Source organism: Muntiacus reevesi, chromosome 4, assembly GCF_963930625.1.
Source record: "Muntiacus reevesi chromosome 4, mMunRee1.1, whole genome shotgun sequence".
Classification (NCBI taxonomy): Eukaryota; Metazoa; Chordata; class Mammalia; order Artiodactyla; family Cervidae; genus Muntiacus; species Muntiacus reevesi.
In genome coordinates, this window is record NC_089252.1 from 73,537,858 (window position 1) to 73,563,608 (window position 25,751).

Consider the following 25,751-nt stretch of genomic DNA (forward strand, 5'->3'; position numbering starts at 1 on the left):
GTCAGACATGACTTAGCGACTAAACCAACAGCAGCCTTGAAAAACCCCTTTCTAGTCTCCTGTGTCTTTTACAAATTCAGCATTCGTGTACAGAGAGCTGGGTGTAAAATACTTGCCTGGCTCCCTCACAGCCAGTGAGACCCCCTTGCCGCCACTCTAAAACCTGGGTTGGGGGTGTTGCAGGTAAATTTTCCCTGGCATTCCCTTGCTCTAAGTTCCTTATTTGAATTTTTGTGGACAATTTTTTTTTGTTTTTTTTTTTAATAGAAATTTATGTATTTTAATTGGAGGCTAATTACTTTACAATATTGTATTGTTTACAATATTGTATTTTATTACTTTACAATATTACTGACATGAATCCTCCACGGGTACACGTATTCCCCATCCTGAACCCCCCTCCCACCTCCCTCTCCATCCCATCCGTCTGTTATTAGGTCTGTGATCAGGCTCTGCTTTTTATCCAGTTCAAAGTGGTTCTGATGCAGGTGGTCTGTAGCTGGTACCTTGAGAGATACTACCTTATAGTAAGCCAGAATCTCTGGTAGGGATCAAGAATGTGCATTTCTTCAAGGCTCCCGGGTGATCCCCACAAACACTGAAGTCTGGGAACCACCAGAGAAAGGCATGGCGATGCTTCCTTCTGGCCATGTCACCCAGTGCTCAGCGTGCTTGCTGGACTACATCGCAGCCATACTGAAACCAGAGTGGAGATTTTTTACCTCACTCAAAAAGAAACAGAAATCAATGTATACCAAAGACTTACAGGATGATATTTTGAAAATTAAGGTGAAAAGGACACATGGTAGATGGTTATCTGTATGACTGGGATAAGGGGAAGAATTCTTAAGCAAGGTTCCACAGGTACACACCAGAAACAACAGATACTCTTCTGGTTAATGAAGCGCATCATAGGAAGAGCTGACAAGCATGACAGGTATAGAGATCATATTTGCCATTTTTAGATCTAAATATCTAGAACACATAAGTGATCTCTGCAAATCAACGAGAAAAGGCCAAGGATGCCAACAGGACAGTGAGCAAAGAACAGGAATAGAAAATTCACAAAAGCACTTATTTTCAGAGAAACACAAATTAAATTTACAAGTCATTACTTAACACCCATTAAAATGGATATAAGTCCCTGGCAAACAGAAAGTTGGGTAAAACCAAACCCTGCAAGGATGTGCAGAAGCCAAGGGTCCTAAAAAACACTGTTGGAGGGAGTTTAACCTGGTGCAGCCAGTCTGTCAAATCATGTCAAACTATCTTTCAGTACGTCTTGAAAGAGAGCCTGCCCATGCTCTAAGTGTGGTCCTGCAAGTCCATCTGAGATCTATTAATATATTCCAGAGGCAAAGAACTACATGTACATATAGTAACACGAATAAAGTTTTATAATGTTGGGGAAAAAAGCATTAAAAAAAAGAGTATTATCAGTAGTACACCGTCATTTGTGTAAGTTAAAAATATACACATACACAAAAGAGCTCTCTGTGCATGAGTGGAAATTGGAGAAGAAAAAACCAAATCCTGACTTCTAGCTGAATAACAACAAACTACAACAACAAAACATGGGCCAGGTAAGTCTGTCTAAAGAGAGAGACTTTAAATTCAGCTCCAAGACAAAAATGAACATTGCAGATAATCAGGACTTACAGTACTGACTAAATACTCTCGTGGTCTCGGCACTCCTGCACTACAGAAAGGTAATCCTTCATCACCTGGCGAGGGGCTGATGCTGGCTGGGATCCTGCAGCCATGCCCGTGGCCCTGCCTACTCGCCACCCACCAGGCAGGGCTGGGTGCGGGTGTGCTAAGAATCCCCCGATACCCCTTCCCCAATTTCACTCCCATGAGCACTTGCAGATGTTGTAAAAGGCAGGTATGATGATGTAGGGGCTTTGTATTAGAATGATTTTTACTCGGTCACCAAAAAAGTAACAAGAAAAATAAGTGCAATTCAAGAGAAAATGGACAGACTTCAGAATTTAAAACATAGAAAAACAGAAAAAAAAAAAATATAAAAAAAGAGAAGATTTGAAAGGTTTCCCCTTTCTGGTGGATGGTGCAGGTTAGTTACTTCCTGGGTCCCTAAGGAGGGGAATACAGCAAAGCCTGCACCTGGTTCTCTCAAGCTGTTCCCTGATCCGGCAGCATTTTGGTTCTCCTGCTTCCAGGAACGATGGCTAATAGTGCAGGTTTGGCCCCGCAGGAAGCCAGGTCAACCAGAGACCTGGGTTCTGAGATGGCAGCTATTTCACCTGGGGCCACAGCATCAAGAAGGCAGCCCTTTCTCTTTCTTTCAGTTCAGTGAGCAGGTTCTGAGAACCTCTGGTGCACGTGGCCTGTGCTGGAGACACAAAGAAGATGGGGGCATGGCTGCGGGGAGTCGGTGTCTGCTCAGCGTCACTGTATCTCTTATTATTCAACACTCATCAGTTCTCTGCAGAATCAGAAAGCTAAGCTGAGCAACAGGGGTACCTACCACTGGACATCTTATGAGATCCTTCACCACATCCAGTGCATTTATGGAGTATCTACTCTATGCACTTTGTGACCCCATGGATCCCGCCAGGCTCCTCTGTCCATGGAATTCTCCAGACAAGAATACTGGCGTGGGTTGCCATTTCCTCCTCCAGGGGATCTTCCCAACCCAGGGATCAAACCCGGGTCTCCTGCATTGCAGGCAGATTCTCCACCACTGAGCCACCAGGAAAGCCCACTCCACACAGAGGTATGCAAAGGCATGAGACGTAGGAGGCTAGATACGAAAGGTTTAATAGGAACTCAATAATCTGAGACAACAGGGCACAGAGAACTACCACCAGGTAGAGAGGATTAAGTGTCATTTAGGGGACCAACCACTCAGTGTGAAGACAGCAGAGGGGTGCGACAGTTAGTGAGAGAGCAGGAAGAGCCAGGGGTCGTGAAGGATGGATGAGATTTGGACCAGTGAAAAGAACAACGGGGGAACAGCGTGAGCAAAAGCAACAGTTTGAGGGACCTCCCTGGTGGTCCAGTGGCTAAAACTGCGTTCCCAATGCAAGGGGCCCGGGTTTGATCACCAGTCAGGGAACTAGATTCCCACATGCCACAACTAAAGAATCCACATGCCACAAGGAAGGCTGAAGATCCTGTTTACTGCAACTAGGACTCAGTACAGCCAAATAAATAAAAATCAGTAAATATATATAAGCAAAGGCTTGAAGTGAAAGGTACCCTCCCCCTCTGGGTAGCATTTTTCTCTCCACTTTATCAAAAGCAATATAAGGGCATCTTCCTCCTTCACCCTGTGCACCATGACCTTAGATGAGTCACCTTTGGTTTTCCTGCTTTCCAACCAGCATCTCATGATAAACGGCGTGCGCTTCCTTTTTGCATGAAGGAAACCTTGTACTGAAACTACAGATTGGGAAAACATTAACACCAAGAGAATAAAAACAAAGCATCATCCTTCCAAAGGAGGGAATCAGTCAAATGAGATCGCCTACACTGGCAGAAGAAAGGGAACGACCAGCAGGCTTTGTTACAGGGCAAGAATGTCCCTCATTTCTTCACAGCATAAACTACAGTCTTCTGATGGTTTAAATGATATGTTTTTCATTAAAATACAGCTTGACACTGTACACTCAGCTGGACCCTGGTGACTGTAAGATGGGTATCATGGCAGGATTTTCCCAAGAATCCCCAAGGTAAAACCCTCTTTCCAAAAAGTGACAGTGTCAAAAAAGAAAAAAAAAAAGTGACAGTGTCAGTTTGTTCACTCAGAAAAATGAGAACATCTAAAAGAAGCTCAGGAGGTAGGGATGTCCCAGGAAGTTGCAAGAATTAAGATGGACTATATGTGTCCCTTGGACTGCAAGGAGATCCAACCAGTCCATCCTGAAGGAGATAAGTCCTGGGTGTTCACTGGAAGGACTAATGCTGAAGCTGAAACTTCAATACTTTGGTCACCTCATGAGAAGAGTTGACTCATTGGAAAAGACCCTGATGCTGGGAGGGATTGGGGGCAGGAGGAGAAGGGGACGACAGAGGATGAGATGGCTGGATGGCATCACCGACTCAATGAGCATGAGTTTGAGTAAACTCCGGGGAGTTTGGGATGGACAGGGAGGCCTGGAGTGCTGCGATTCATGGGGTCGCAAAGAGTCGGACACGACTGAGCAACTGAACTGAACTGATATGTGGACTAGAGACGGAAACTTTTCAAAAAATATTTACACTTAAATATAAATTATTCATCGGTTTCTTAAAAGAAAGATTAAGAGTTAAACTTCAATTAAATGTAAAAAACAAATCAGATTTTTATGTTACATTATTTAAAGCAGACACGTTCAATACAAATACTCATCCATTCAGTAAATTCTAGAATTTATGTCACAGTCTTGGTTACAAATGATTTTTAGAGACACAAATTGCACATGAGTAGTGAAGTTCCTGGCACTGAAGAAGATGTTTTTAATGAAATGATACATTTTATTTTACACAGTGTGTATACACATAATTGCATTGTATACATGCATGTATGTCTGTACATATCTGTACAGATAAATGTATATGCTTATATTTGTTGTGCAGTCGCTCAGTTGTGTCCGACTCTTTGCAACTCCATGGGCTGCAGCACGCCAGGTTTTCCTGTCCTTCACCATCTTCTGAAGTGCGCTCAAATTCATGTCCAATATGTTTACAGAGGGGCTTTCCAGGTGGCGCTAGTGATAACCTGCCTGCCAATTCAGGAGACATAAGAGATGTGGGTTCTACCCCTGGGTTGGGAAGATTACCCTGGAGGAGGGCACGGCAACCCACTCCAGTGTTCTTGCCTAGAGAACCCCATGGACAGAGGAGCCTGGAGGGCTACAGTCCATAGGTCACAAAGAGTCGGATACGACTGAAGCAACTTTGGCATGCACACACAAGCTTATATAGACATATAAAATAATGCTTTTATGTGTGTAATAAAATAAAGCCAAGGCTTTCTCATACTGCAATAAAAATCACTGTACAGAATGATTAGGCTCCCAGACCCCCCCCGCTAGTTGGGGCTGTTTGCTTTAGTATAGCTGGGGCCCCCCAGTGACAGATTGCTCTGATCTGTGCTCTCTTTCTCTCTGCAGGCAGCAAATTCACAGCATTCGGATCACGGGAGGCACCGTTACACCTCGCAAATCAATATGGACAACTCCTCAAATTCGATCCTTGAATACAAGTTTGAAGCTAATTCCTGCAAGAATTTCATTATTAACTGAAGTGCAATTTAGAATCCGTGATTGAAACGCCTGCCGGCTACAATTCCCAATTCTCCTCTTCTTCTAGATTACCCTGCATTTGTTAGAAAATGTATTAACCTTAAGTTAAAGGAAGTTCCATTTGTGTGCTTGTATATACACAAGAACACACATATAGTAGATTACTATATCCTTCCTCCTCTGTTGAAAACAAAAGTAAAAAGAAACATATTAGGCTTCTTCAGGCAAAAGAATCTCACAGTCAATAGGGTACAAGTTTGGGGACTCTGGAATAAAAGAAAAGCTCAAGGGCAACCTGCATTTTGGTGGTCACGTGCAAAACCCATTGACAGAAACCCACTTGCAAAACCCATTTGACAGAAATTTCAGGCTGTTTTAATGACATTTCTTCTTTCCTTTCTCCCTAAGTCGCTTCACCCTGACTGGTAGGCTGGACAGTTTATTTCAAGGTCACTTAGACATGGTGACAGCGTCTGGTGCTGTGGGAGGGACACAGTGAAGGCCACGGAGGACAGGGGCACTGTGAGCCAGACTAGCACCCCGAGGGACCACCAACCCAGAGGGCATGTCCCCACCCCTCCCAGCTCACCCCATCAAGAGCCAGGCCTTCAGAACACAGGGCAGATGTCCCAGGATGGCAGCACCAACCTACAATCCCACTAACAGGGCACAAGGGCTCCCTTTTAGTCCACATCCTTGCCAGCATTTGATGTCACCTGGATAATAGCTATCCTAACAGGCATGAGGTGATACTGTGGTTTTGATTTGTATTTCCCTGACGATTAGTGATGCTGAGCATCTTTTTACTATCTTTGGCCATCTGTATATCTTCCTTGGGAAAATATCTAATTGAATCTTCTGCTACTTTACTCATTTGTTAATAGGGCTGTTTCTGTCTGTTTGCTGATGAGTTGTATGAGTCCTTTATGTGTTTGGAACTGTTGTTGCTGTTGCTGTTTAGTCCCTTAGTCCTGTTTGTCCCTTGGCAATCCCGTAGACTGTAGCCCACCAGGCTCCTCTGTCTGTGGGATTTTCCAGGCATGAATACTGAAGTGGGTTGCCATTTCCTCCTCCAGGGGATTTTCCCAGCCCAGGGATCGAACCTGCGTCTCCTGTGTCTCCTGCATTGGCAAGCAGATTCTCTACCTGCTGAGCCATCATGAAAGCCCAATGCTTTAGGTAAGGGCTCTGAAATGAGTGTGGGCTCTTGATCAACTAATTTAGGAATAATTATATAAAACAGCTCAGTGCTGGTTAACATTGCATTTATACTTTAGGCTCTCTTGGTGTTTTCAAGCGTTTGATAAGGTGGACCAGCACAGAAGTTTCGCTTTTGGGAGTTTATTTATATTTGCTGAAATGAGAATTAAAAAAAGAACTTTAGAATTAAACCCCTGGTTTCTAGAAAGGGAAGAAAAAGGGCAAGCTAGCACCTTCCGTCTATTCTCACGTCCTGAGCAACCTGCTAAAAGATGATGACCACAGGGGACTTTGTTCAGAAACAAACGGCACCAAATCTCTGGCCTATCCACCTCATTACAGCAAGGGCACTTTTTAATCACACCAACAAACTGCTTCAGTGACGGTTTCTGAGTTGCTCTTCCTTTAGACGCTTCCCTCACTTTTCTCTGCAAAACCTCTACTTCCTCTCATGCCCATTTACCCTTACGTGGGCACCAGGTCCCCGGCCACCTGCCTTCTCTGTCCACTCCAGCACATCTCCCCTCCAGGACCCACTAAGAGAAGCTGCTTCAGAGTTCCTGGTCATTAACATAATTAACACCTTTTCATTGTGGAAGAGACCGGCAGTCACCTTTCAAGTGCAGCAATTATGGAAATAATCACACAGATGTGTAGTAATTTCATAGTAACTGTGCACCTATGGAGTACTGGGGGAGGCCGGGAGGGTTCCAACCTGCTTGAGTATGCGGTGATGCTAATTAGTGTGATAACTTGTATTTAGGCGGCGCCATTCTGCCCCAGCCACCTAAACGGGTGTACAATTACGTACAATTAACAGTCACCTATAAGGAGTGCCAACATTCGGAACACAAGAGCCATCTTTTCAGAAAGGAACACAGGCAGAGGAAAGCTTGGGGACAGGTTAGCGTTTCTTTTCTTGGGGAAAAGGCTCCCCTGGTGAGTCAGCAGTGATGGGGTAGCCAGGAAATTCAGACTTCTCCCTTCTTCCAGTCTTTTAGGAGATGAAGATGGTAGAGATGAAGACTTGGCATGTCTGGGCCTGAGGCTGGAGGGAAAAGTAGATATGCCAGATGCCAGAACCCTGCAGGAGGCAAAGTGGTCTGGATAGCTTGGGACACAACTGAACAGGATAAACATGGAATTCTGCAGTAAAAGACAAAGATCCTGTTCCTGCAGAACGAGATGAGAGTTGAGGTTTCAAAGCAGCATGTAGAAAGGAAGTGTTTGCACACTTCAAGTCCACAGAGCGATATGGTTTCTGGAGATGGAAAAGCGACCATCAGTGTTACTAAGTAACAAATCGTTAGCATCAGCAACAGGGCTGGGCCAGTTCTGCTCTCTATTGTCAGACCACAGACAGACACAGAAGCACTTTCACTCTGGCCCTTGTGTTTCCAGAGGGATGCTGGTAAATGAGGTGGCAGATAAAAGAGCCCGGAGAGGTGGAGGGTCTGGAAAACAGCATGTAGCTGGATGAGCAAAGAAGCAGTTCAGAGGAGGAGACATGAGATGCTGAGAGAGCGGAGATATTACTGCAGTATACAGAAGTTTCTGCTGTTTTAAGAGGTTAGATGTAGTTCATCTTATTACCAGTTAGATTAGATTCCACTGGTAGAAGTTACAGAGAGGAAGTTACATAGAAGGTATATATGCAAATCCAACATAAAGTCTTAAAAGATGCTAAGCTTCTGAACATGGGATTTACTAGAGAAAAACTGAACAATCCCTTATAGTTTGTGGGTGGAGGAACTGATCATGGCAGAGGTGAGGGTAAGGCTGCCTCTGGGGCTCAGTCACGGAGAGTGAGACCTGCAGAGTGGATGGGTAGGTGGTGCTGAACAACTGGAAGACCACAGCCATGCTTCTATGGGGGGGTCAGACACACAATCTTCCTTGGTTCCCTGTTCTTTATTTTACTGCTTTACTTTTTAAAAATTAGCATAGAGTAAAATACACTTTTCTGTGACCAGTTCTATGAATTTTGGCATGTAAGTGGCATGTTTACCATCACCACAATCAAGATACAGAGCGAATCCCTCACCAAAAACAATTTCCTTTTGCCATCCTTTTTCCCAAACCCTGGTAACCACTGATCACTTCCCCATAGCTTTGCCATATTGAGAGTGTCAGATAAACGGAATCCTACTCTATGGAACCTTTAGACACGCTGGCTTCTTTCACTCAGGACAATGCCTCTGAGATGCATCCATAAGAGAGAGGCTCTGTGTATCTACAGTTCAAATTCTTAAGCAGACGATGTTGGGGAACATCCATTGCCTATTTTGCCTACTTTGAAATCTCTGTTTTTTTCAGGTTTTTCAAATTTCTTGGCTTAATCTGGGGAGCAGTGAATCCGGTTTAAGAAAATTACAGTACCTCGTGCCTCTAGTGATCTTTTCTTCCTGAAATCTTTTTCTTTTTGCTGGTGTTCAGTTTTAAAGGAAACTGAATTCTAAAAAAATAAAAAACTGTAAAGAAAACCCATATGCTACAGATCAGTACATATATACATGGATAAGGAAATCAAATTTTCCCTCTACAAGTTTCACCTTTAGAGGAACACACCATTAACAGTTTGATGACTCTTCTTTATAGTTGAGTTTCTAAGCTTATTTAGTCATATATATTTGGTATTTATAAAAATGGGATCTTACCAAAAATACAGTGGTATAATTCAGTACCACAGTAGTTCCACCTCATTATTTTTATGTACTGCATGGTATTCTATTATATAGATGGACCAACCATTTACATAATAGGTGCCCTATTGATCAACATTAGATTATTTTGAAGTTTTCACTAATGCAATGCAACAATAAACACCTTTCTTTATATATCTTAGGATTTAAAACTGTTTGAATGAAAAAATAAAGCTCTTCATAAAGGTATTTACTGGAAGAACACATTAGATTTGAAAAATGGTATTTCATTAAGGAATAAAATACAGAAACAGAAGATTATTAAAACATAAGCACCAGAATTAAAGTTCTCTACTTGTTTGAGCAAGAAGATGTTTCAGATTAATATCACCTTAATTGGCTTCATTGCCACAGCCCCAGAGGTTCCTCTTTAGACAGTTAAATGCGCTTCTCCCCTGAAGCTAAGAGCTGCTTCCTGCCACCGATTTTACAATCCTGCTGTCACTGAGCTTTCTGGACTCCGTGCATTAGAGTCGATGCCAGAGGTTAGACTTTGCCAGCCCAAGGATGCTCAGCATCTTTTGAACTTCTGCATGCCTACTTCCTCCCTGTTCCATTCAATCAACTTCTGTCTTCTTCCCACATGCCTCCTGGGACTGATTTTGCCTTCCCAAGGAAATCGATCCTATACTAACTTTTTAAAAATGAGTTTTATGAATTATCGGACAATTGAACACATCTGGACCTTTCCCAAGGCTAGCCACTGCTCACACAGGACCCCAATTCCCCAGGCAATGCTTACCTAGGCAGTTTTTATAGGCAAAAGCAGCAAGGTGAGGTCTAACTATTCGCCTACTTGGTCCTACAAACCCATCCAAGGAATGAAGGTTCAGGAACCCAACTGGGCATGGACCAGCAATGATGCTCTAAGAAGTAGTGGATCATCAAGGTGAGAGGTTACTGGAGAGTTAGAGGCTCAGAGCCAAGTCACAGGCTGGGAGATCCAATTCACCCCTAAGTCATCTTAAAAGCCCAAAGAACCCTTCGCCTCCAGCACTGTGTGGCTTCAAAGGACTGTCATGCCCACAGTTTCACTTGGGCTCCATTACAATCTCAAGGCATTATAGTCTCTACAGTCTCAGTAGAGCTAAGCCTACGAAAGCAGTTCCGCCACAGCCAAGGAAGTAGTCTGGGCTCCTGGGCTTTTATTAAGCCATGCTGTTATGCTCACAGTGCTACAAAGGTCATAAAGAGATGAGGTGAGGAGGCCAGAAGGAGTGGCCCGTCTCTGTCTGTCTGTCTCTCTCTCTCTCTCACACACACACACACACACGTGGGCTATTACTAAACTCCCTAATGAACTCTTTTAGGCACAGCAACCATTCGTGTGAAAGAAGGGAGCTGCCCCAGACTGACTTAGGTAGCTGTGAGTTCTGCAGGGCCAGCCTGCAAGCATCCATTAGGGTAAGAGATCTAGCCAGTCTGGACTGTATCAGGCACACTGTGCCAGGGTGGCAGGCAGCCCCTCTGGGCCAAGAGTTGAGAAAATGGCACAGCAGTGATGCAGGTAAGGGATTCACCAAGTGAGCAGAAACATGTGGGTGAGTCAATTCAAACTGGGCATCTACTCCAGGGTTCTTGACAGATAACCTACTTCAATTATCTGAAGAAAATGGAGTGTTCTTGGGATAATAATACATGACACAGAATAAAACTCGACTGTTTAATATTAGTTCCTTGCCTTTAGATCAAGAGGAAAAGGTAAAACCGTGAGGAAGAATGTCTACCTGCGGTTATTCCCATGTTCTTCTTTGCTCTCCATATTCCTAACCCCACGTTAACAAAAGTGTCACTACATCATTCAGGATGCCTCTGTTTCTCTTTTTTCTATATTAACTTACACACTTTACGTAGTTTATAGATTCAAGGTGAAAATGACCCTTTTCTCTGCAATCTACTTCCCTCATCATTAAACCACTGCCAAACCCAGGGAATCTCTGAAGTTGTTTGAGACATATTTCTTAGCATTTTGTTTTATCCCCTTGGATTTAATGAGAGTTCCCTAATAATGTAACTGGTCTCTGTTTGACTGTCAATAACTTCAGAGCCTTCCTTAGTACCTTATGAAGAGCAAGTGATCGGTGAGTATTTGTTAATATGGAATGGGTAGATATATGATTAGAAGGAAACACATCATAGTTATAACCAACAATTTATCTGGGATTATGGTATAATTTTTCTTTCTTCTTAAGCATCTTTCCAAGTTTTCTGTAAGCTAAAATAAATGGCTTTTAAAGATAAAATGAAATGCAAAAGTAAATATGCTGCAGCAATACAAGATCATTTTTGTTGTTGTTTAGTCGCTCAGTCTTGTCTGACTGTGACTCCATGGACTGCAGCATGCCGGGCTTCCCTGTCCTTCCCTATCTCCCAGAATTTGTTCAAAACTCATGTCCATTGAGTCAGTGATGCCATCCAGCCATCTCAACCTCTGTTGTCCCTTCTACTCCTGCCCTCAATCTTTCCCACCATCAACATCTTTTCCAATGAGGCAGCTGTTTGCATCACGTGGCCAAAACATTGGAGCTTCAGCTTCAGCATCAGTCCTTCCAATGAATATTCAGGGTTGATTTCCTTTAGGATTGACTAATTTGATCTCCCTGCTGTCCAACGGACTCTCAAGAGTCTTCTCCAGCACCACGGTTTGAAAGCATCAATTCTTCGGCCTTCTATATAGTCAAACTCTTGCATCCGTACAGTGACTACTAGAAAAACCATAGTTTTGACTATACGGACCTCTGTCAGCAAAGTGAAGTTTCCTCTTTTTAATACGCTGTCCAGGTTTAGATCTTGGGATACTGGATCTTAAAAGCTCATGCGGCTTTCTTTCTCACCTACTGGAAATCTGAGCTGGACCACTGTATGGCCTGGAGGATGGGGATAATTCCTCTAGGAAGCAGAGATTCTCCAGCAAAGAGGGAAAAAATAAAATGCAAGCCAGCAAGCCAACATTTCCATTTCAAAGCTGATTAACTCCAGAAGCACCAATGACAAAGAGGATCTGGGGGCCACATCAATGTTTGTGAATTATTCCAATCAAATATTCAAGTGACTTTAGGAAAAATTCTGGAAAATAGTCAAGTCCAAGCAAGAATCCACTTGATTTCCTCATTATTAATGACACTGACGTAAAAGGACAGTATGAAGGGCTTCCCATCTTTTCAATGTCGGTACTGGTCAGAAGCCAGAATGCTCGGCTGCTCAATGGACCAAGCCTACACTGTGCTGCTTAGAAGGCCGGATGGTGTCGCAGGCAAGATAAGAACAGTTTAAGATCCTTTCTTTAAGAAGGTTGGTAACAACCTTTACACCAACTTCAATCAATCTTCAAAACCATTTGCTAGTCATCACAGCTGAAATTTCTGAAACAAATCTTTTTTTTTCTTTCTTCAGCAAAGCATTGTGCACTGAAACCCAGAAGGCAGGCAAATAACACACTTCTGGATGAGTTTCGCCTGACCGTGATGCATCTAGACAAGACGACAGAGAACCTTTCCTGAAAGTCCCGTTGCAGACTGTAGCAGAGTCAGAATAAATGGTGAGGATATCACCTGGAAATGTTTCAGATCAAGTCACTAAACTGAATCAAGCAGACAAGTACGACCCGCATAATTTCAAACTGCAGACTGGCTGCCAGGGGCATCTATGGAAATTAATGTTATAACAGCAAAATCTGACGGTACACACAACAGACCTGCATTCAGAGATGGGAACTGGTGATACACAGTCACCACTCACTTCTATTTGTGACCGTGACAGCTTTTACATCCTTTTCAGTGGAGACGCAGTATAAATCACGGAAAAATCAGTGCTGAGAAGTTGGACAGCCAACCAGAATTGGGGGATCTATACCGGGCCTCTAGGGAAAAAGGGTTGAAAACGGCAGATGTTTCATACCTACCTTGGCCTGCGTTACTCTCTTTTTGCTTTAATGTCTAGTAGTTTTAAAATTCTGAAGGCTTTTAAAATTATTATAGTTACTTTATAATGCTGTTAGCTTCTACTGTACAGCCAAGTCAATCAGCTGTATACACACACATATTCCCCCCACCCCACCTTCTGGGTTCCCTTCCCATTGAGGTCACCGCAGAGCTTTGAGTAGAGTTCCCTGTGCTGTAAGATCTCCTTAGTATTCTACACAGTATAAAACCTCAGTCTCCCAATTTGCCCCTTTGTTCCCCCCTTGGTATCTATGGGTCCCTTCTCTATGGCTGTGTCTCTACTGCTGCTTGGTAAATAAGGTCATCTATGCCAATTTTTTCAGATTGCACATATGTGCATTAATATACGATATTTGATTTTCTCTTTCTGACTTACTTCACTCTGTGTGACAGTCTCTAGATCCAGCCATGTCTCTAAAAATAACCCAATGTCCCTTCCTAAGGCTGAGTAATATTTCACTGTGTATATATGCACTACATCTTCTTTATCCACATACCTGCTGATGGACATTTAGGCTGTTTCCACATCCTGGATGTTGTAAACAGTGCTGCAAAGAACAGTGGGGTGCATGTGCATTTTTGAATTATGTTTTTCTTTGGGTATATGCCTAGAAGTGGGATTGAAATTCTGAAATCTTTCATATCTTACCTAACGATAACTAAGGGTGGTGCCATCTTCCAATTAAATTTTCCTTTTCTTTTTTTTTGTCTAAAACAGATCCTATAGTTTCCTTTATCATCCATGCAGTTGGAACTGAACTGCATCTATTCCTCATCTATCTGCTCTATAGGATATATAGACAGAGTCAGGATGATGGTTATTTAGGACAGGTGTACCAAGTAAAAAATATGTGTTTGTCTATATTTATTTGTGCTTATATAAATATATGGTCCAAAGAGAAAAACAGCCCATAAAACATCCCCCAAAGTCATTACGGAGGTATAATAATTTAGAGCTGAAGGAACCAAGGATATCAAACAGGACACCCTTTCTTTTATCGTAAGTGGCACATCTGGTAGCACCTCAGTGGAGAACATTAAGAATGCAGACTGTCAGGCACCATGACTAGTGACTGGAATTCACCTGGTCTGGACTGGGGTCTCATTGACTCTAAGGCAGCTGGGCCATGGACTGGCACTTGGGAACCACTGATCTAAGTGAATTATTTAGTGCCAAGTTATTAAAGCTTTCAGGCCTGACTGTCCCATTTTAATGGCGAGGTGCTATTTATCATAACTGAGTAAGATCCTGAGAGAACAAAAGTCCACAGGATAGGATGACTGAAGAAAACACACACAGAGTGGCAAAACTGAGAGTAGGAGATGGTCACATTTGCAAAATTGCTTCTTCCCCTCTAGTCGGTTATTAGGAGCGTTGCTATGGTGATGGGAAGAGGGCAGAACTAGAGGCTTGTGAAAGGGATGGAAATTGGAGAGGGCTTAACCTACAGAAACCTTTGTTTAAAATGATCCCTCTGAACTGGGTTAAGAGGCCCTCTTCTCATTTGGAGGTCTGTCAAGTCACTAAACATACTATTAGTCACTGTTTTGTTTCCCCATCACAGTGGAGGGACCCAAAGCCTTGGTTACAAAGAAATGGTGTCCTGTTTGATGTCCTAGGTTCCTTCAGTTCTAAATTCTTGGACTTCCAAGATGACTGTTTTTTTTTTTTTTTTTTTTTTTTTTAATGGGCTGTTTTTCTGTTTGGACTATGTATTTATGTAAACAAAATAACTACAGACAAACATTCTTTTTTACCTGGTACACCTGCTTTAAGCCTCTTTGGAGGCTTCATGCTTGTCTATAAATATATGTAAGCATGAGCCATGGAGAGCAACACTAATGTGGGCTCTGAGAGTGCTTCTCTCTGCTAGTCTTCCTCGCTCAACTTCCACACGCTCTCCAAATAGGTGGCAGGAAGTCTCCTTGTGCAGCTAAATGCCATTTAAACAAAGAAAGAGTCCTGGGTCTTTGAAGATTACTGCCTAAGAAAGATATATGAGATGGATATATCAGTATCAGAACGGATTTGAATTTTGTGGAAGAGAAATAACCACAAATAGCTTCTTTAAAGTTTCATGTTTAACTCATGTTTTAATTCACCCTTTAAATGAGGAGAGAAGATTTGAATAAAGGGGGGAAGAAAAAACTGAATGGGGCTCTGGAAAGTCACAGCTGTAGGTGAAAGGGATGGTCAAAAGGACAGCTCATTTCCTAAGGACAGAGATTTTAAAGCAGGACAAACATTTATAAAGTTGACAGTGAAGAAGAGAATGGTCTACAAAGGTAAATTGTTATTTACATGAAACTGATGGTTATACATGTGAGCAAAACAAAACTTTGATAAATTCTAAACTGATTTCTTTAAAGATGTTTTTAACAATGGCACAAGATTCTTTCTTTATAATTGTGTTCTGTGCAAGGCAAGTGGAACAAGTAAGTTACAAAAAAATAGTAATTAGTATACTTATTAAGAGTGGAGTTTTACTCCCAGCGAATGGAAGTTCAGGACCAGATGGCTTCACAGGTGCATTCTAACAACATTTAGAGAAGAGTTAACACATCTCCTCCTCAAACTATTGAGCAATATTTGGGAAGAAGGAATGCTTCTGAGCTCATCCTATGAGGCCACCATCACCCAGACACCAAAACCAGACAAAGATATCACACACACACAAAAAAAATCACAGGCCAAAATCACTGATGAATATAGATGCAAAAATTCTGAAACAAATTTGAGAAAAACAAACTCAACAATACATTAAAAGGATAACACACCACGACCAAGTGCGATTGATTCCAGGGATGCAATACTAGTCCAAAACCTGCAAACTGATCAATGTGAATACACATTAACAAATCAAAGAATAAAAACCATACGGTCATCTCAACAGATGCAGAAAAAGCATTTGACAAAACTCAACATCCATTTATGATAAAGACTCTCTATAAAATGGGTATAGAAGAAACATATGTCAAATTAATAAAGGCTATGTATGATAAGCTCATAGCTAACATCATACTCAACTGTGAAAAAATGAAAGCATTTCCTCTAAGATCAGGAACAAGACAAGGATTCCCACTCTTGTCACTTTTATTCAACACAGAACTGGAAGCCTGAAGAATCAGACAAGAAATAAAAAGAATCCAAATTAGAAAGGAAGAAGTAAAACTGTCCCTACTTGTAGATGGGTATATATAGACAATCCTAAAGATCCTACCAGAAAAGTACTAGAAGTCTTCAGTGAATTCAGCAAAGTTGCAGGATACAAAATTAATAAACAGAAATCTGTGGCATTTCTACATTAAGGAGGAGCTATCAGAAAGAGAAATTAACAAAAAAATCCCATTTGCAATCACATCAAATAGAATAAAATACCCATGAATAAATCTAACTAAAGAGGTTAAAGACCTATACTCTGAAAACAGACATTACTGAAAGAAATTGAAGAAGATGTAAACAGAAGAAAAGGTATGCCAGGATCATTGACTGGAAGAATATTGTTGAAATGCCAGTACTACACAAGGTAATTTACAGATTCAATGGAATCCCCATCAAAATACCAATGACATTTTTCACAGGACTAGAACAAATGATTCTGAAATACATATGGAAAACACAAAAGACCCAGAAGAGCCAAAACAATCTTGAGAAAGAATAATAAAGCTGGAGGCATCATGCGCCCTGATTTCAAACTACACTACAAAGCTACAGTCATCAAATCAGTATGGCACTGGCACAAAAACAGATATATAGATGACTGGGCTCTAAGAGCTCAGAAATGGACCTGCTCTTACACGGGCAACAAATCTACAACAGAGGAGGCGAGAATATACAATGGGGGAAATACAGTCTCTTCAATAAACCGTGCTGAGAAAACTGGACAGCCACATGAAAAGAAGCAAATTAGACTAGCTTTTCTTCACTACATACCAAAAAAAAAAAAAAAAAACCTCAAAATGGATTAAAAACTTAAATATAAGACCTGAAACCATAAAACTTCTAGAAAAAACACAGGCAGTATAGTATGCTCTCTGACAATGGTCTTAGCAATATTTTTTGGAAATGTCTCCTTGGGCAAAGGAAACAGAAGCAAAAATAGACAAATGGGATTATATCAAACTAAAAAGCTTTTGCACAGCAAAGGAAACTATCAACAAATGAAAAGGCAGCCTAGTGAATGGAAGAAGCTATCTGTGAACAATATATCTGATAAGGAGCTAATATCCAAAATAAAGAAAGAACTTATACAATTTAACACTCCAAAAAACTTCCAATAAAAAATGGGCAGAAGATCTGAACTTTAGATCTGAATAGACATTTTCACAAAAAAGACGTAGAGATGGCCAGCAGGTACATGAAAAGATCAACATCATCAGGGAAATGAAAATAAAAATCATGAGATACTACCTCACACCTGTCAGAATGGTTATTGTAAAAAAGACAGCCAATAATAAGTGTTGGCAAGGATGTGGAGAAAAGAGAACCCTCATGCATTGTTGGTGGGAATGTAAATTGGTGCATCCACTATGAAAAACAGTATGGAGATTCCTCAGTAAAACTAAAAACAGAACTACAATACAATCCAGCAATTCCACTACTGGGTCTTTATTCAAAGAAAACCAAAACACTAATTTCAAAAAACATATGCATCCCTATGTTCACCACAGCATTATTTACAATAGTCAGGATACACAAGCACCCTACTGATAAAGGAATAAAGAAGATGTGATACATATACACACACCCACATACGCTCACACACAGACATACAGTGGGATATTACTCAGCCGTAAAGAAGAATGAAATCTTGCCATTTGTGACAATACATATGAACTGAGAAGGTATCATTCTAACCAAAATAAGTCAGGCAGAGAAAGAAAAATACTATATGATTTCACCTATATGTGACTTAACAAAATAGAAACAGACTTATAAGTTCAGAGAACAAAGAGGTAGTTTCCAGAAGGGAGGGAGTGAGTGGGGAGGGTGTACCTCTTAATTCCTAACAATCCTCCTCCCCATGGTAGGGAGGGTGGTTAGGAATTAAGAGGTACAAACTTTCAGTTGCAAGATAAACAAGTCAGGGGTATGAAATGTACAATGAGGGGAATATGGTCAATAATTACATTATGTCTTTGTAAAAAAAAAATTTTTTTAAAGACAGCAAAGAAAACAAAGTAAGAGGGAGTTTTAAATTAGCTGAATTTGAGTTAGGAACTAAGGCTTGGGGGTATTTAATGCTGGTTGCCTTCACAGTAAGATGATCTGAGTGTAAAGAGTCACATTTCATGACCAGGGACACAATAGACTGATGTCTTCAGTGACTCTGAATACTTATCAATCTCTATTTTCTTTTATTTAATAAATAAATTATCTACTAAAGTTAATAAATTTATTTTATTTATTAAATAAGTAAGTAGTTAGATGAGAATACCTTCATCTTCATATTATCACTAAGCTTAACAGGATTGGAAATTACAAAAATATTTCTTAGTGTTAGCTGATGTTCCTTGGGGACAGACTAAAAAAGACAAGAAATAGTTTCAAAAACTGAAATACTTTTTCCCTTCTGCAAAGAAGTTACAACCACTGATGACATAAAATGTAAGAAAATTACAGCCTGTAAGGTATATAAGCAAAGGACTATTTTGTTAAGGAATACTGTGCATAATGCTGACCTACACCACAGAAGTTAGTGATGACAAAACAGGTGTGTCCTGGAGGCACGAGGCATCTAAGACTGCTGGATGTCACACATGTGAGGACAGAAGTGAAGCGAAAGTCGCTCAGCTGTGTCTGACTCTTTGCGACCCCATGGACTGTACAGTCCATGGAATTTTCCAGGCCAGAAAACTGGAATGGGTAGCCCAGGGGATCTTCCCAACCCAGGGATTGAACCCAGGCCTCCCACATTGTAGGAAGATTCTTTTATCATGTGAGCCACCGGGGAAGTCCAAAAATACTAGAGTGGGTAGCCTATCCCTTCTCCAGTGGAACTTCCCAACCCAGGAATCAAACTGGGGTCTCCTGCATTGCAGGTGGATTCCTTACCAGCTGAGCTACAGAGCTGCCTGGCATACATGTAAGGACAGAAAGAAAGGATGTATTTGGTCTTTGAATAGCACACAACTTTCTTGTCTGAAATTATTTCTTATGTCCATTCAAAGCTTCTAAAGCAATATGGGGGAAAAAAGGAACCCAAATGAAAAATGCTCTAACTCTTGTAAAGAAATATTTCACCAGAAAATGGGGGGGGGGGGGAAGGACCCTGAAAGCCTGTTCTAGAAGAAGGCAGACAGAGAAAGAGAGAGAGAGACAGGAAGGCAGAGAGAGGGAGGGAAGGAGGGGGAGAGAGAGGTAGGGAGGCTGAGGAGAGAGAGAGATGCTACAAGGACAGAAGAGGGAACCACTTCTGCCAGCTGACTGCAGAGCATTTGCCACAAAAAAGGTGAGCCTGTCCTCCACGCAGACTCCCTCAGCTCTCTCCAGGCAGGGAAGGTGAGTGGGAGAATCAGGGCTCAGCTCCCTCCCCTTCAACCCGCAGAGTGCCAGCCTCAGGCACTCCCAGCAGGACCCCAGTGCCAGGAAAATCCCCACAATAAGGAAACTGCCTCTGGAGGAAGACACTTTCTGTCCAAAAGGAAAGGAGCTCTGGGAAAATAACATGCAGTAAGGGGTCCTCCTTAAGTTTAAAGCTTGTAAGAAAACATAAGAGAAAATGAAGGTGAGAGAACTTCAAACTCTCTGAAACATTCTCCACTGTTCCTGGGGATCAGCTGACAGCGTTGTCAGGGGAGTGTCCTATGGATGTGGGTCCCATGTTGCTTTTGAACAAGCAAGAAGCCACTTCTCACCAGCTCTCAAGAAGGAGTCAATGCAAGTTTAAGAAGTCAGCTTGCTGGTAGTCAGGCGTGGGGCTGGAGGTGAAACTATTGCACCCCAAAGCCCACCCACACTCCACTCCACAGATGCCTGTGGTCTGCCCCTTCTTTGGCCAGGCTGCTAACTCCCCCAGGTAGGTTTCCGGCGTTTGCACTTACAGAGTCTGGCAATGGGTGGGACCAGGCAGGGTGGCGGTCTCCATGCAGACCACAAGAGGGCTTTCTAAAGATCTTATTCATTTTATTACATATGAAAAGCTGTCCTGCATTAATTATACCCTGGTATGTACTGAACAATGCTGGCTGGCTGAAGTCTCTCCCATTATTATCAACATTACAGAATTTGAAACAAGGAGAAAATATCTGTTGGTTGAAGAATAATGACCCTTGCTAAAGGATTCTTCAAACTGAACTGCTGCTGCTGTTCAGACGCTAAGTCGTGTCTGACTCTTTGCAACCCCATGGACTGAAGGACGCCAGGCTTCCCTGTCCTTCCCTATTTCCTGGAGTTTGCTCAAACTCATGCTCATTGTGTGGATGATGCCATTCAACCATCTCATCCTCTGTTATATTGTGATTGTTTGCCTTCATTTTAAAATTTCTGGTTTTCAGGCATGTTATGTCCATAATAAAAAAATATAACTGACATTGTTTCGACAGACTCTCAGTATAGGCTGGAGGAGGGGAAGGGGTTCAGGAATAAGAGTGGCGTTCACTCCACTTTGTTACTGGTAGGGCCTGGGTGAAGAAGGGGGCTCCTCACTTTCCCTGTTCCAGGGGGTGGCGATGGGAGAAGGGCTGATATCTGAGGGCGTAACAACACCAACCACCCTTGCCAGGACAGGAAAAAGTGCACACACACACACAGATGCAAGCATATCCATGTACACACATGGAACAATGAGGTCTTCACCACCATTATCTCCAACAGCTAAAACTGCACCGCACTTTACAGTTGACAAGTCCCCCTTCACACATGTCCTCATTTCATAAAGGTGGAATTATCAAAGCCACTTAGTCTGTCTCAACCCAGAGAGTCAACCCAAATCTGGTTCCTCTCCCAGCTCTGGGCCCAGCCCCCCGAGTTTGCCATCCTAAAAGAAACCGCAGGATCTCGGGCAGCTCTGAGAGCTTGGTGACTAGGGGTCATGGAGAGCCACAGGGAGAACAGGGGAATTTTTCTGTCCAGCCTCATCTCTGAAAACCTGAGGGAAAGCTGATGAGGGCTCACAGTACCCCACCCTCCCTCCTCTCAGAGGCAGAGAGGTTTCTCAAATGGAACAAAGCAATTTCTTTGCCAAAAAAGCTTTTATGTTCACCTTTGAAAGAGCATTTCTGCTTTTCCAGAAAGAGCCCTTTATCAGAGGAGCACGTTCTTTGAGAGGGAGGAAGTAAACAAGAAGAGAGTCAGTGTCTGGGGCCCCGGTTTTGCTCCAATAGGATCTGAGTGCCTCAAATCAGGGGTACCTGTCCCCGGAATTCCAGTTTCTTGCCCCTGACTACATCCAGGGCTGAAGAGGTGGCAAGAGGGCACCGGGACACATTCTGCTGCTCAGAGAGCGATCTTTGAACATTCTGGCCACGAGGGGGAAAGAACCATTATAGCACCCCCAAGATGTACATGGAAATTCCCAGATGCTTGCATAAAAACACCAGATCTTGTCTGGCAAAACCAATACAATGTTGCAGAGCAATTATCCTTCAATTAAAAATAAATAAATTGGAAAAAAAAAAAAACCACCAGATCTTAATTCCTGGATTACGTGGGCTCCTCAGGAGCTGGCCTTGCCCAGGAGGAGCTAGCCAGCTTGATCCGAACACCTTCTTCATGAGCTTGGCTACATATTCCCTCCACAGCTCACCCCTCTGTTTAAGACTTGAAGACTGCTGTTAAAATACCAATGTGACCTGATGGAATAATAAATAACCATTATGAATGAAATCCCAGTTGCCTGGACATTAGGAAGCCCTCCAGTGCCCAGGGGGACTCCAGGGCACAGAGACCATGTGCTCTGGAGAAGCTGGGGGTGCCCGCAGTGGGCTGGCCTAAGTCTCCAGGGGACACTGCCAGTGCTCGACCCAATCCCCTGGGGGTCTTTCCCCAGCTCTGCGGAGCCCCTCCCAGCCCGCACTCCCAGAGGGTGGTGAGTGCCTAGGAGTCATGCCCACAGGATGACTCTTGCCAGGGACTGGCTGGAGGGCCACGGATGAAAGCCCAGTGCGCGAGTCTCAAATGGGGACCAACTTGGGTGCATAACTAACATTTGGTGTCCCCTGTGAAATGAGGATGGACCATTCCCCCATCAGAGCTCTGCCTGAGATCCCACTACTGTCCGTCTTTCTCCCCTTCCCCGTCCCGTGTCTCCAGGGAGCACTCTCAATGAACTCCCCGCACCAGCATCCGCACCTCAAAGTCAGCTTGTGCAGGACCCGGCCTAAGACAGAGCTCCTGACTGCAAAGGACCAGTGGAACAGGGCAACACAACCAATCCCACTCTTCGATTTTCAGTTGGGCACCGCTTCGGTTGCCCCTGAGAGCAAATGTGCTCAGCTGCTCAGTCGTGTCTGACTCTTTGCGACTCCCTGGATGGCAGCCTGCCAGGCTCCTCTTCTCCAGACAAGAATACTGGACTGGGTTACCACCCCCTCCTGCAGGGGAACTTCCCAACCCAGGGATTCAACCCACATCTCTTACATCTCCTGCACTGGCAGGCGGGTCCTTTACCTCTAGTGCCTTTTGAGTAAAGGTGAGAATTATATTTTGAATTTAGAATTCTCCGAGCAGCTAAATTAGGAAAACAGCTTTGTGAACGCAGCAGCTTTGCTTACCAGCGAATTTAATCACATTCAGAGCTCAAGACCCATCTAGTGCGGTTGCCTAACTCTAGTGGGCAGCGGGGCTGGGAACGGCTGCTGTTGTCTCAAAGGTGATTAATATTATTTGCATAAATTTGTAGAGGCACTTATCACAAAGTCTCCACCTAAGCAGTGCATGAAAATCAGCATAATATTAACCAAAAGAGGAAATTAAAAAAGAAAATGTCACCAGAAATTTCAGCTTATCAATCTTCATTCCTCCCCTTTAACACTGTTTCACTGCTGCTTGTATCATATTTGCATAATTAAATTGCTGGGAGCATGTGTTTTAATTTGGATGGCAAGTATATATTATTTCTACTGTGTAAAAATTATTTGATGTTTGGGTTAGTTTTTAATGCTCACTCTTCAAATTATTAAAGGCAGAAAAATAGTTTTGTTCTTCTGTTCTTTTTTTTTTTTTTTTTTTTTACAACCTATTTGACCATGAGGTATTCAGATATTGCTAGAAGGTTGCAAGTACAGAAGTAAGGTCAAAATAACGCAAACAGGCCTCAAGGAGGTGAAGGAGTGTGTGTGTGTGGCGGGGCGGGGTGGGGGGGGGTGCCTGAGTCAGCCTGTCCATTCCCCAGGCTCTTATTTTAGTTTTGCCATGCTGTGTGACCTTGGAGTAGTGGGTCTTTCTCTCTTTCTCATTCATTCATGCATCCACTCAAGAAATAGCTACTGGGGACTTCCCTAGTGGTCTAGTGGCTGAGACTCCACCTTGCAACACAGGGATACCAGTTCAATCCCTGGTGCAAGAAGATCCCACGTGCCTCGGGGCAACCTAAGCCTGAGCACTGCAGCCACTGAAGTCTGCGTGCCCTAGAGCCCATGCTCTGTGACAGGAGAAGCCACCACAAGAAGCAGCCTGGCCTCCACAACCTCAGAGTTACCCTGCTTACTGCAACTAGAGAAAGCCTGGGCACAGCCACGCACGCCCATCACAGCCACACACACACACACCCATCACAGTCACACACACACACACCCACACCATCATAGCCGCCCCCCCACACACACACCCATCACAACCACACACACACACACACCCATCACAGCCACACACACACACACCCATCACAGTCACACACACACACACCCACACCATCATAGCCGCCCCCCCACACACACACCCATCACAACCACACACACACACACACCCATCACAGCCACACACACACACACCCATTACAGCCACACACACACACACACCCATCACAGCCACACGCACACACACACCCATCACAGCCACACACACACACACACACCTCCATCACAGCCACACACACACACACACCCCCATCACAGCCACACACACACCACACACAGACACACCCATCAGAGCCACACACCCATCATAGCCACATACACACACACACACACCCATCACAGTCACACATACACACACACACCCATCAGAGCCACACACCCGTCATAGCCACATACACGCACACACACAGCCATCATAGCCACACACACACACACACCCATCACAGCCACACACACCCCCATCACAGCCACACGCACACACACACCCAACACAGCCACACACACCCATCACAGCCACACACACACCCCCATCACAGCCACACCCACACCCACACACTACCCATCACAGCCACACACACACACCCATCACAGCCACACACACCCCCACCACAGCCACACACACACACACACACACACCCATCACAGCCACACACACACACACACCTCCATCACAGCCACACACACACACACACACACCCCCATCACAGCCACACACACCCCCATCGCAGCCACACACACACCCCCATCACAGCCACACACACACCATCGCAGCCACACACACACACACCCAACACAGCCACACACATACACCCATCACAGCCATACACACACCCCCATCACAGCCACACACACACACACACACACCCATCACAGCCACACACACACCCCCATCACAGCCACACACACACACACCCATCACAGCCACACACACACACATACCCATCACAGCCACACACACACACACCCATCACAGCCACACACACACACACACACCCATCACAGCCACACACACACACCCACACACACCCATCACAGCCACACACACACACACACACCCATCACAGCCACACACACACATCACAACCATACACACACACACACACACACATCACAACCATACACACACACACACACACACATCTACTGATGTATACTCTGGATCAACAAGTGGCTGACCAGATCTACACTGTAATACGGTAGTGACTAGCCACATGTGGCTATTTAATTATAAATCTAAATTAAGTAAAGTCAAATACAACTAAAACTCAGTTCCACTAGACACATTTGAGGTGCTCAAGAGCTAAGTATGACTAGTGGCTACTGTACTGGGCAGTATAATATAGAGCTTTTCGAATTGTAGACTATTCTACTTGATGCTGCTGAACTACATGACCACTCAATGTCTTTTTATCTCAAATGTTCTCTGATTAAAATGATGGGAAAATAAGCCCAAGTTCATAGTGGTAACCACTTGCAGTGCAAGACAGGAGCTTCTGCTGTTTTCTAGGTGTTCACTGGAGTCTTTTATAGAACTGGGTGGGTTGAGGGGGAAATAGGGGACAGAGGGACAAGTTTCCCTTCTTGAAGGACATCAGAGCCAGGAGAGGAGACACACACGGGTACAAATAGTACACTGCAAATGGGGGTACAAGGATGGTTCCTAAGCTGAGGATAGGACCAGTCTTCTTAAATTTCCAGATGGAAGTCTGGCTGTTGAGTCATCCCACGTGGGAACATCCCAGGCTGCTGTCACGAGTGGCAGTCCCTTTGGATTAAGAGCCCATCTGCTCTCCAGCATGTGAGCCCCTAACTCTCCCGTGAGTACCATGGTTATATCATGGAGATGTTAGGACCCGTCAGCA

At 43.5% G+C, this 25,751-nt stretch overlaps 1 protein-coding gene across 4 annotated transcripts in view; it reads right to left on the reverse strand.

Moving 5' to 3' along the window:
* Nucleotides 1-25,751, reverse strand: part of ULK4 (unc-51 like kinase 4) — a 496,024-nt gene that overhangs the window by 65,998 nt on the left and 404,275 nt on the right. The window lies entirely within an intron of this gene.